A 13,652-nucleotide genomic window follows, 5' to 3' on the forward strand; every position below is an offset into this window, starting at 1 on the left:
CGAGGTGGAGGAGTGTGAGGGGGCGTATGAGGCAAAAGGAGAATTATTTCCTGTCTCATTCTCCATTCGGCGACTTGGAGGAACCGCGCCACGTCACGTGGTCGACCCATTCGTCGACGTTTTGTCGATCTTTATCTTCGAGATATTATCAATGACGGTGTCTATAATTTAATCTAATTAATCACACCGCCGCGATATTGTTCATACGCCGTGGTATTGAATTCGCGTGAGCGTGGTGGATTAAAATTACCTTGTCGCATATTTAACTGAATCAGATTCGAGGCGCTTACTTTAATCCCCGTATAAGATACATTGTAGGTGTCTGATTATATTCGTTATACCGCAAGCGCCATTTATTGCGGCGCTGTCCGATTGCGCTATGGCATTACAGATTCGTTTAACTGTACCTGCCCCGGGGACTTCCCGGCTGATTCCTATTGTGTTACGCTATTGCCTTACTAATAAACTAGACATAAATTTCCTCCGATAATGCTTGATAAAATATTAGTAAATCTCCCGACGGTGCGTGCGGCACGTTTAAAGAAATAATTCCCTGCAAAGAGAAAATGCAAGTAGCCCGGGGGGTAAAACGTAAGAGAACAGATTTCCGCACTCTCACACACATATAGTTCTAAAAGATCAGTATCTCAAATATCAATCTTTCGATTACGCGAATAATGATGAATGACGAATCGCCTGAAAGTACGAAACAATTTTCATTTATTCCCCAGCGCTCGGAGCCAATTGGTGCGCGAAGAGACGCGTTTCAATATGACCCGTTTTTTACTCAATGCTCGTTCGACTGCCACATAACAATGCAGTTCGTGGTTAATAGATACGTTTATCAGCATCCGCGCACGGCGCGCGAGGCAAATACATAGTGCTCTCGTATTTCTCCCGTACGAGTACGAGCCTCGTTTTCTGTTTTCCTCCCCGGCAATGGCGAAACTCCGGCGATGGTTCTCTCGTCCGTGCGAAGCGACGGGGTGAGAAAGGGAGCAAAACGAGCAGCGCGCTTGAGTTATGACGGTCGTGGCCCGAAAATATTTTGCGAGCTTTATAATCCTCGGGAGCGTTTCGTCGGGACGAAAGATGTCTACATATAAATACGAAGCACCGTGGTGTATATAAATATATAAATGCGGACGCGAAGGGAGCGAGCTACCGCGAAAAATGTCTCGATGGACGTGATATTCCCCTCTCGCCGCCCCTAAACGTCGTCTTTCAGATAGCCCGGGAGCGCATTTATATGCAGAGTGCACTTTCCGAATATGCATAAACCTCACGAGAGAGAGCAGAGGGCAGCCACGTAGATACTAGGAATTCTCGCGCGATGTGCCCCGTTTGTAAAGTTGACGGTGCCGCTTAAAGGCGAGTGGAAAAATTGATATTCAATATACATATATACTTTTTATACATATATTCCGCCATACCTATTTGACGAAAAATTATTGTTACTCTCTCGATCGACGACACGTCGCGTCGTGCGCAAATTTTTTATTGTCCCGCGCATCATTTAATCTTCTGTGTACTGTGCTGTTCGTCATTAAAAAAACAGCGAGCTTACTCGATAATGAAGAAGAATGCTGTGATTTAGCAGAACGCGCGTGGTCATTTCCATTTTCCGCGATATTTATTTAACGACAGTCGCGAGTTTTTAATGCAGAGTAATTGCGTTACGTCGGTTGAGCGAATATACGTACCCCGGACATAATTGAAATTTATTTACGTGTAATTGAATAACCAATTCTATTAGCTCGCCTCGCATGGCTCTGTAATAGCACGTTTTACTATTTAGTGATTTATCCCTAATATCTTGCAAAGTAACTTGTGCAATCACGGTGATGAAAGGATTATCTATAGTTATAAATATATTAATCGAACAATTAATATCTAAAAAAAAAACCAAGTCTACACTGACAGAAAAGGATATCTGATTCAAATAATTATTTGAATAGTACTAACAACAAATTTTATAAGAAAATAAATAATATTTATTCAAATAAGTAATATTTTTTATAATGTAGATACTATTCAAATAACTATTTATTTAAATCAAGTATTCTTTTATCAGATGTATATATATTTTGAGTTGACATTTTAGGAATTTCTATGCAATTTCATCATTTTCACAAGTTTAGTTTGCACTACTGCAGGTGTATTTTTGCAGCGTGTGCAAAAATCTGAAAAAAATATATAAATCTAATTTTATCATTACTTTTTTTTACAGAAAGATCCTTCCAAGTTAGTCCAGGTACAAGTTATCCAACACGATCTGATATTCCTTGCCTTTAGGTGCTAAAACGACAGCTAGTTTTTATCATGTCAGTTCAGACGATAATTAACGTTCGTGTAACACCTTGTAGCCAACGATTGCAATTTATGGCGATCGCGCTCGCGTATGTCTTAACTGGATGTTACTATCGTACCTTCGGTTGATTTACTTCTCAAATTATCCGACCGACCCGTGAAATATTACACGTCTAAACCCTTATCGCAACAAGGTACACTTCCGATTTAAGGTTGAATGCATTAAACGAAAAGACGCTTCGAAAATTATCGCTCTTCCCGAGACGCGATAATTCCGAATATTCCGAAAGATATCGAACGGGAACGCGCGAAATGGCTGTAATTTGATTTAACACAAAGACCTGGGCATCGTCGACGGGTACACGATCGCTCTGCATTAGTTTGTGGAATCGGCCTCCGACGAAATTGGACATAATCACTACCGCCCGGCAGTTAAATCGATCCTTTCGTGAGAATGAGCATCTTTAAAAACCTTGGCGTTCTCATAAAATTATAGGGTTTCTCTCAGGCGGGTCCCTTAATATTCTATCGCCGGATAGCTGGGCTATCTCCCGCCGTCGTCGTCGTCGTCGTCGTCATCATCATTATGTCATGTGCCTAAAAATTTCTCGAATCAACATATATTTGCATACATTCAAAAGGGAAGCAGCCCGGACCAGCGTCGTTTTAAAAGGCGCGTCTTTAATTTATTTTCTCGCCGTGCCCTACCTACGGCGGCGCACACGTTCGTGGCCCGAAACTGGAATGAAATCAGGAACATGTTCAACAATGTGCGCGGGAACAGGATTTATCGCTCCACGTAGGAAAGCCGGTTCGCGAGAGTGACACACGTTTCGTTCCTCCCTGGCAGGCGTATTCGTCTTTTCGTGAATTTATTCCGTAGTTTACCACGCGGTCGAGCGTGCGAGGGTCTCTCTCTCTCTCTCTCTCTCTCTTTCTCTCCCCCTCCGCCTCCCTGCGACGTGAATTTCGTCGGTAAGCAGAACGTAGACAAAACTACTTAAGTACAATACGAAGGAGGAAAGAAGAGAAAGAGGGGAGAGATTCGACGGAGATTCGAGTGCGAGGAAAGTGGCCAAATCCAGTTTCGCGTCTGCACTACGAATTCCCTGTCGGAGGCGCCTCTAAGTAGTCGTAGCTCATTTCATGCGGGGCGGTAATGGGTTTTCGACTTCTCCGCACGTGAATGCTAAAAACGTCTCTCGCCGCGCGCTACACCCATTTACGTTTGACGATGAAACTTGTTACGATCGTTTCGCCGCAGTGGAAGCCAGACGACGTTTTATCGGTATCGTATATTCGATTAAAAAACAAAGAGCGACCCTAAAATCGTTATAAAATATATCCTTTCTCTAAAGAGAAAAATCTTTGGCGCTTTCCTCTATCTGGCGATTATTGAATATAACAGTAATTTTAAAAAGTTAATTGCAACTCTTGAAGTGTCAATTATACAAAATTATGTATCTCGAGATGTTGACACGTCCAAAACATGATGTCGCTTAAGAATGTATAATGCAAAAGTGTCCCCGATACCGTTATAAATTATAATTGTTTTCCACTCGTATACATTAGGCATACATTATGATAATTAATCGCGGAAATGTGTGCTATGGATTATATTGGGCTTCATAAAAATTTACTTACAAACGGTCATTGATTCTTAACGAGGTGCTGAAGTATGTCGGCTCGAGACGCCGAGGTAATGACATCTTTCCGCAAGGCGCGTGTGTACATGACATGACGACGCGGATATTTAAATACCGACTATAAACTGGTCGGTCAACCGTGGCCACTTTAATACCGCGCGCTAGCACGACAAATATTAACAGCGCATATTACGAAAGACTCGTAAAACAAAACGCGCGTACATGTATACGTGTCCCGAACTTCGACCGGTTGGACTGGCTCTAAAGAGTCGTCAGGAGAAATGCTATTTGCATAAAAATGCCACGTGTTTCTATCCGCGAGGAAACGAATGTATTATTAAAGTATAATACGTGTAGAGGTCTGCACGGAGCAGTCTCGGCCAGTACGTTGATAGAGATTAGAGAGTTGAAAATCCTAATATGTTGCCAATTTTCGAGTTATAAGTAATACAGTTGATTATTGATATCGCATAAAGTTCGTGTAATAAATTCAAGCTTTTATAACCGCATTTATATGCTTATCGATCTCTATCATCTGTTTAATATCTGTAATTTTCACAGATAATATTAACTTCGATTGCTCAACTGATTTTATAAATACTCATTGTCGTGCTTGTTTTAAATACGTCAACTTACCAATAAATAGATGGATACGCTATGAAAGATTAAAAAAATAAAATTAATGATACAAAATTAACAAAAACTAAAATAAAATTATCACGTTATAAAAATAAATACAATTCATAATCAGCAATGCAAATTTATATACGACTTTAAAAGTTACTATAATCTTTTCTAGCATATCCATTTTTAGAAAATACATCTATGATATTCATTCATATTATTCTTATGGTAACCCGTATACATTTATGTACATCTTTTGTATATCTCATGAAATTTTCATAAACCCACTACAGGTTGAAATAAAGTATTTGTCACTCACCAATACGATGTGCAACAGCGGAGTTGATGCGAACTGCGTTGGTCTGTAACATATAAAAATATTCAAATAAATACAATGGCTAAAATAATTAGTACAAAAAATAATTGTGCATGCATAAAATGATTATGAATGACAGTAATTGTGCATGCATAAATTGCTGCATAATTTTTGTAATGATTTATAAAAAATAATAGCGCATACATAAAATGATTACAAATGATTCATAATAATAATTGCGCATGCATAAATTGCTGCATGATTTTTGCAATAATTTATAAAAATAATTGTGCATCCATAAAAGAATTATAAATGACATATTTTACAAATAACAATAAATAAACGATAGTTTAGACTTGCTCAGACGTTGCCCAATGCCTAGCTCTTAGGTCTCCTCCTCCTTCCAGATTCTTCGACTGCATTCGCGCAACACAAAAACGCAATTTATAATTACGAAGTACGCATGTGTACTCGAATAATCAAAATACGATAATCGCAACGGCACTTTGCACGGCACTCCCAACGTTAATCATACACGACGCGCGCTTTATTGCGTTGCAAACCCAAAGAAGAACAAAAAGTACGTGAGCAGCTACGATCCTTTCAACACGCGCGAAATATAATACTCGTTACACACGCAATACACATACATCTTTCGATACATTTATTACTAGTGATTGGTCGCTGTAGCTAATAGCTCTCCCTCGCAGCAGGGAATAATCGCGTTTGGCATTCTCTAGCACTTGTCGCGATTGCGTTTCGAAGGGTAATGCAAAGGAACGGCTCGTATCGCTGCTTGTGTTCTACTCGAGCCTCATCACGCGAATGATAACAGAATAATTGTGTTTGCATAGCACACCATAAATCGCAAAAAAGTGAATGTCGAGCTACGTGTCTGCAAAATGTTGCAATTATAAAACGCGTTATAAAATATTAATATAATATCGAATATTCTGTTCTATATTTTTCTAAACGCATTTTTAATTAAATTATCGATATATCACGGCTTCTCTCTCATTTAAACCAATTGATCCGGCGATCAATCAATTCGTATCTTACTCCGCACATATAAAGATCAACAAATTACGTTTGATTTCATGTGTGGCACGACAGATATAATACATTCGACTTTCAGATATCAAGAAAATAACTAGCTTCAGCAAACGTCATAAAATAATTATTCCTTATCGATTTAAACTTCAATTCTTTTAATCAAATTAATTGCACGAGATAGGTGTTGCAATAACTAGTCGCGTCAGTGTACGTAATCGGGAATTAATCAAATTGCGAATCAAAAATCAATATATTGAGAATCACTAAATTTGTAGGAAGTAATCGCGTTCTCTCCTAATATTCGCTGCGACGTTTCGCAGAATAACAACGCGATAATTCACGGAGCACTTCGCGCCCGCCGCCACCTTGCTCCTCAATCATCACCGTGCGAATGAGACATGTGTGTGCGTGCGTTATTAAAACAAACGTCAAGGTCTCTCGTGCCAACCGACCTGTATCCTAAATATTTTGAATTCTAATCTCTAACAATGAGCTAAATAAAATTAAAATATCCTAAAGCCGTGTAGAAGATTCTCTGCTTATGTTAGCATTATTCTATTTTTATACGCATGCATTGCGCAAATCGAGTATGCAAACGAACACCGAAGAAGGCCAGACTGAATGAATAATTTCCCCTTCTTTTTATTCCTCGTCATTTCTTCGCCAACTCGTGGTTGAAATGCAATCGCGATACACGCTAATGTCCGACTCGATCGATAAAAGTTATTATACGATCGTTCAACTGTCACAACAGATTGCTGATAGAATTCTGTCGACATCAGAAATGTTACTGGCCTATTTCCCCGCGACCCAGAACATTTAAGAAAAGATGTCAGCTGTCCTATTCACTTGTCAGTTTGATTAGATCGACACAGCTGGTATGGCCAGCTGAATAGCATAATCATATCATTTGTATGAAATCTAAATAATGAAATAAATTTATTTCATTAATAATTTTCTTATTCTTTAGATGCTTTAGATTAATATTTGAATAATGTTTCAAAAAGTATTGGTTTAAAAAATATGACTGATGGGTAATTGATATTTTATACAATATATAAAAGGTTTAAAAAAAATAATTATATAAAATTTGTTCAAGTTTTTAAAATCTTTACAATATACATATATTGTAAAGTTTTAATTATCTGTAAAATAATATAAAAATTCATAAAGAGACTGAAAGAATTTTGTTTAAAACAAAATAATTTGATATATATTATTATTAGCAGTCTGTTGTGATACGACACACACACACACACACACACAAAATCGTTATTCATTTATATACATACTTATGTACGTTATGTCAAAATATCAGAAAAATCCGATAAGTAAATGAAAAAGTTCTGTAACACAAAAAGACTTACTCCGGTGAATTTGATGGTTTATTGAAATCCTTTACATAGGAAAATATATTCTTTCTCTACCGATTTGCTCTGACAAAAGAGAATGCGCATACCATCGGCTGTTCATACCGAAGAAAAGTTCAAAACTTTACTGCCGCGCATGCCACTGAAATATCGATATTTCACTCCTGAATGTAAAGATATAAAATCTGTATGTAAAAAGATACTATCTTATGTATGAGCAACGATATCGAATAAGATTTTGTAAATGAACCTAACTATGGACATTTCGCAAAGAATGATTTGCAACATTTGTATCCTTTAAGAAATAAATAAAAGCTGTCGTCTAAATCATATCGAGCTGTAATTTCAAATTATTAGATATTCCGTGTGGGTTCATATCGCTCTTCTCAGGAGAATGTAAATTTATGTAAATGTAAGCATCCCGTACACAATTATATCTACCAAAAGGCAAACTATTAAAAGAGAAATTTCCGTGAAAAATCCCCTACCACACCAGAAGTTTATTAGACGCAGGTGCAAGGATTTCATTAGCAACTTCGCGAGGAACGGAAAGACGGCGAGAATGAAGGAGGAAAGGTCGAGTGGTTTGTTGGCTTCGACAGTTAATCCGGCGCCTAATATCCAGAGGGAAACTCGGACGGCGTAATTCCACCCCCTCCTCCCCTTTTGGTGGCTGGCAGCAGGCGGAAACCGTCCTTTCAATCTCCCTCGATCGGATATATCGTGAGCGGAGGAAAAAAGGAAGGTTAATTGGTCCGGCATTGACGGACGTATCGGACGTAATCCAGACGGACCCGTCTACTCCACGACGTCGCGCGAAGAACGTCACGGGCGGTGATTGCTCGGGCAATACATGTCTATTTCATGTGCCATGTCGGTATAAAGCAAAGCTCGCCACGCAGCCACGACACGTAGTATTTTTATTGGCGACGAACGGGATCGATATGCTCGGTCATCATATCGCGTTCCCTATTACCGTTTCCATAACCGGGCACGAATGTAATGGCAAATAATTAACTTACGAGCATGCGACGTGCGCTTAAACCGCACTCGTATTGCAAAGGTATAAATAAATTCAGATTTCCATCGTCACGCACGAGTCCCGCACCGTCACGTTTCACGACGTTAAAAATGAGCAAGAAGTACACAGATCAGGGAGACAACATTCGTCGACCATATGTTCGCCACGTTACCGAATAGGAGAATACACACGCCCCCTCCCCCTCGGCGAGAATTGCACGAAATTGTCAATGTTCCCGGACTCGTTTTCCCACGCGTGCAGGTCGCATCGCGGAGGACAAGTTTACACCGCGCGCCGGACCTTTGACCGCGAAGAACAATAAAACCTGTGCGTATCGTTATTATTCCCTTATTTTATTCGGAGTGCGGCCATTCACCGTGCGGCACGTCGCGCAATTTATACGTAAAACCCGAGGCAGCCGGTCGCCTAACGCGACAAAAATCTCCCGTGATCGCCGTCAGAAGGATAAGTAACGGAAAAATAAATATTCCGAGAGTACGGGGGGGAGGGAGAGAAGGGGGAATCGAAAAATCCCAGCTCAGAGAGATATTCACGAGCGACGGAGAGGATCGATTGCGAAATGGATCAGCGCGTCATATACACGTTATTTATTATTATTGTTATTAACCTCCGATCTCTCGCCTCGATTTCGTGTGCCCGAAAAAGAGAATCGCCCCGCCGCGATGTAATTCACGTGTCGACCGCGTCCCGTACGAAATGCGAAGGAAACATTTTTCGCGACGGAGGATCGCCGATGAGAAAACACGGACTTCACTCGCAGCTGCGTCCCCGCGGCAATAAAACCCCGCGTCGCTTTATAACGGCCAAATCGAGCAATTACGTTTCTCCGGCCGTGATTGCTCGCCGGCCCGAATATCCCGTGTGCTCGCGCCTCGAGAAATAAAGTGACTCGCTCGCTGACTTTTTTCTTCTTCTTCAACTCACGGCACGTGTCCTTGGCCCTACCTTCTCGCTCCGTGTCGTGTCGCCGAAACAAGTTTACGAGATCTCTTCGGGACAGCGCGGGCTTCTCTCGTTGCCATGAGAGATAGGATCGCGATCCCTTAATCGACCGCTCGCGATAAGTCTCGTGAGAGCCGCGCTGTCGGCAACCTGTTTATTCTAATTAGCGGATGTAAGATTTAAAAAAAAAAAGATCGAAAAGCGGAAAAAAACGCACGGTTCGCTCACCGATTCGCAGGATATCCCGTAGAAGGATAACAACTTCCTTCCAGACTTTTCAAATTATTCGATCCATATCGCGCCGATACGTTAAGGAGCTTTCAGTCCCGGACAATTATTCGGACAGACATTCCATTCGTTCAATCGACGACTTACATAAAAAGCAAGAGAGAATCGTTTACCTCACGCACACCTTTTCGTTCCTTACGTCGTAACAGATATTTGGTACAGCGCACCAACGGATCGAGAGCCTTGAAATACGTAAATGATCAACGAGCTGTATACCGACGCGCCATTAACGTGTCATAAAGGGGCATTAGCGTTAGCTGGTTAATTAATGCGATGCTTATTAGCGTCCCTGTTACGCCCGATAATCGCGAAAGCCAATCGTGTCGTCGTCGTCGTGGTGCCGAACCGGTAGCTTCTTCGAGCGTTTCGCGCTCGCGACGGACACCATCCCTTTGCGGCGCCGCTGCTTTCGCAATTATACGCGCGCGCACGTTCGCAACAGTCGTGACTCTCGTTTGCATGAGTAATTATTAACGTCCCGAGGGACAAAAGGCGATTTTCTCTCTCTCCTGCGCTGCGACGAGCCGACACACCGGAGGAGATTCTCGAGGAGCGCTCGTTCGCCGCGCGATTTATGGTGACTAGACGCGCTCGTGCGCCGTGTCTATCGAGAATGAAAAGAGTTATCCGGACAATGAGGGACCTCTCACGGGCTGTTCAGCTGCGCGCTGTTAGCCCAGGGTAAATAGGAATCGGTGGAAAACTGAATAGACTCGATAAAACCGCGTACTTACCTGCATCGCACGTGCGCACTCGAGAGCTTCGCGTTTAATCGTGAAAGTGCGAACTTTTTGATGCCGCCGAACGATTGATGAAATATAATGTGAATCGAGTATTAAGTAAAATCCATCCAACACGCTATTTTCAAATTTCTATTAATGTTAAATGTGTATGCCGATTTAAGAAAGAAATTCGAAGAATGTTTCACTGCACAAATGTACGATATAACAAAGATAAAAGATTTTTAACGAAACAATTTGAAATGGGAGCCTTTAGATAGATTGTATTGCATTAAATAATATATAATTTACCTCTAATTTAAAAAATAATCAACTGCAGATGGTATAATAAAGCCGGTTGCATAATGAAAGTAATTGCTTTAATGACGTAATTATTTTAATTCATCGCGCTAATTGCAGGAAAAGATCACGTTGCGCCGGCACGACATGAAATTAATCATATCTTACTTTTATTTCACAATTAATGATATTTGCGGTATCGTTTAGTTTATCTCAATGAACTCGCGCACAAATCGACAGCAAGGTGGTCCGCCGGCATCGATAGGTTGCACCAGCCGGTAGAATTTATTTTCAGGTTCATTTATGTATATACGCGGATTTATTCGATACCGGGCGACTCGGCGAACGACACGCATCGGACGAACAGAAATCTATTAAAACCTGAATGTTCACAATTCTCCCGTGAGTCAGTACACCGGCGGGGGATTTTCGAGTGGGCGGCGAGCGAGTTAGCCTGGTATCGCGCGATTTGTTCAACGATATTAATGACGCGTGTCCATTTCGTACGCCGGATATTTTCACGGGATTGTTATGTAAAGCACATTACTTGTCGATATTTAGCGTATTTATAGCCTTGCATACTGCAGTCCCCAATTTGAAGCATTGGAACCAGTGCTAATTAAAATATTGTCTCTCTTTCTCTCTCTCTCTCTCTCTCTCTCTCTCTCTCTCTCTCTCTCTCGAAATTTGTTTGCGCATATTAATAAGCAAAATGTGATATAACAACAGATCACGCGCAATTTATATAATATCGGAATGACATTAAAGATTAAATGCTGAATCACTAAATCTATGTTTTAAGCTATTGTTAGGCGTTAGAAACTTAGGCGTAGTAAACTACACGAACGCGAGGTACGCAAATTTTTGCGTAACCTTCAGAGTGTGAACGAACAATGGACGCGCAACCATACAGGTTAGCAAACTGTGTATACTCTGAGCAAATAGAAACCCATCGTTCGCCATTCCGTTACGTCGCTTTGAAAGGAATTGTAAAACAGCGATCGTGTGATTCTCCTAAATAAAACAACGCCGCGTAAGATTCACATAAAATATCATTCTTTGCGAGAATTCAAACTGTCAAGACTCTCCTTTAATTTATTCTTAAAATGTTTGGTTTTTAAAATGCAATGTACAACGATAAAAGAAACAACGTACTAATTTACATGACGAAGGATTAATCGACCGAATGTTTCGCCGGCAATTAAATGTAAAAAAAGGAAAATAATTTCGTCGACAGGCCGACGTTATTCTCGATTCTCCCGTCCGTCGTGCGTGTTCACACGATGCGCCGAAGAATTTCGTGCTGCCGTTGCCCGAGCGTCATCGGTTAGTGGGAAGCTGCCTCGTAATAACCCGGCGGAGAACCGGTACCACGGACGATCCTGGTGGTCTCTGGGAGAGGAGTCGGCGCACGTCTCGGGAATATTAGAAGCAGGAAGAATACGAAGTGTTTCGCTGATTACTCGCGCGGCATCGACGACGCAACATTGGCGCGGCGCGCCTCAAACACGATCGTACCGCCAAAGTGACTTGAATCTCAAGGGCGATTTGCCTATCTATCTGGACCGAGGCTGCGTGTTACATGGCGACCAAGTCGATTTAATCAACTGTGTACATGGGATTTTTAATTCTTAATTGCGTGATTCTTCGCGGACGTGTGATCGAAGGACGCTACAATGTATACTATACTTCCTTGTCCCTACAGAGAGAGAGATGAGAGATTTTGTTACAGCAAAGTGATAGATATTCTGAATTCTCACTGATTAAAATCTCATTTCTCATTTTCAATCGCATCAATTTTACAGAAAATTATATATGACAAGTATTTTAATCAGTTATATCTGATTGTCCCTGGCGAGACGATTGAACATGGCGTATTCATCAAAGAACAAAATTATCCGATAAATTATTATCGCTATAATAGATATCAGACACTCGTGTTTAGTCTATAACGTGTAACTATTACATATAATAGCTTTACCACTGTGCAACCACTGCGATCGATGGCATTTTATTAGGACTCGATTTATCGGCATGCGGACTCATGGTGCGTTTTCGAGTGCCACCGGCTGAGTGCTTTCGAAAGTGACCACTCTAAATGAGGCTTGTGTTTGCAGTCGGCTTCAACCAAACTTGGTCCATATGTAAATGATAGAATAGAAAATCGAGTGGCCGGTTCTTCGATTCCCATTAATCTGGCGTTTTATCATAGCCAGACATTCTTCACTCTACGTCAATCATCGAATTCAACGGTAAATATTCAGCCGGGGTGTGATAATCGTCATAAAAATAAATGTGTTATAATAATTATTTTACACCTTCGAATTTTAGATTGATTTTATGTATAGACGTTACAAGCTTAACCAAAATCAATTCTGCTTTTTTTTTTCACGACAAGTCATAAATGACAAGTATTGTCAAACAAAAGAATGTTATTTTTCAAAGATGCACATGTGATGTTGTACGTTACCCTACATTACTTCGAATAAATCTCGCTGCAGCCTTTTACGCTGACAAATCAATCGATCTTCGTCCGCGAAATTCGACACCGCGACGTCATTCGTCAAACGAGCCCAACGCTAAGTGCAATTTAAAATCCGAGCGCGCGCTTTAAAAAAAAACACACAAAAACGAACGAGGAAAAGGAAAAGCGCAGAAAAGTAAATCAGGCTCGCATCGCGACGCAGCTGGAACGTTGGTGAAAAAAAAAAAAACAGTCGTGGCTTTAATTTAAGCCAGGTTTACGATCGCTCGGCACGAAGAGTTCCGCGGGACGCGCGCGGGGCACGTCGACGCCGCGTCGCGTCGGCGCGCACGAGCGGAAATGAGCTTTTTATTCCACACGGTAGGTCCGCACGTCCTCTCCTCCTTGTGGTCCACCTTTGTGAGCGCGGCACGGCGCGGTAATTTTGCACGAGGCATTAAGCGCGAATTTTTCAATATTGTTTTTGCCCGGTCGCCCAGTCGACCGGCCAATTCGCTCGGCATCGTTATTACGATGGCGCGCGTTACCTCGTATACCGCGCATTTGCGTTTCGTTTC

General features: G+C 41.3%; 1 long non-coding RNA gene across 1 annotated transcript in view; it reads right to left on the reverse strand.

Annotated features, from left to right (window-relative positions):
- Positions 1 to 13,652, reverse strand: part of LOC105840116 — a 167,931-nt gene that overhangs the window by 103,206 nt on the left and 51,073 nt on the right. The window contains exon 3 of the long non-coding RNA XR_003626481.2: positions 4,900 to 4,942. This is a non-coding gene — a long non-coding RNA (uncharacterized LOC105840116). The remainder of the gene's footprint in view (positions 1 to 4,899; positions 4,943 to 13,652) is intronic.

This window comes from Monomorium pharaonis, chromosome 3 (assembly GCF_013373865.1).
Source record: "Monomorium pharaonis isolate MP-MQ-018 chromosome 3, ASM1337386v2, whole genome shotgun sequence".
Classification (NCBI taxonomy): Eukaryota; Metazoa; Arthropoda; class Insecta; order Hymenoptera; family Formicidae; genus Monomorium; species Monomorium pharaonis.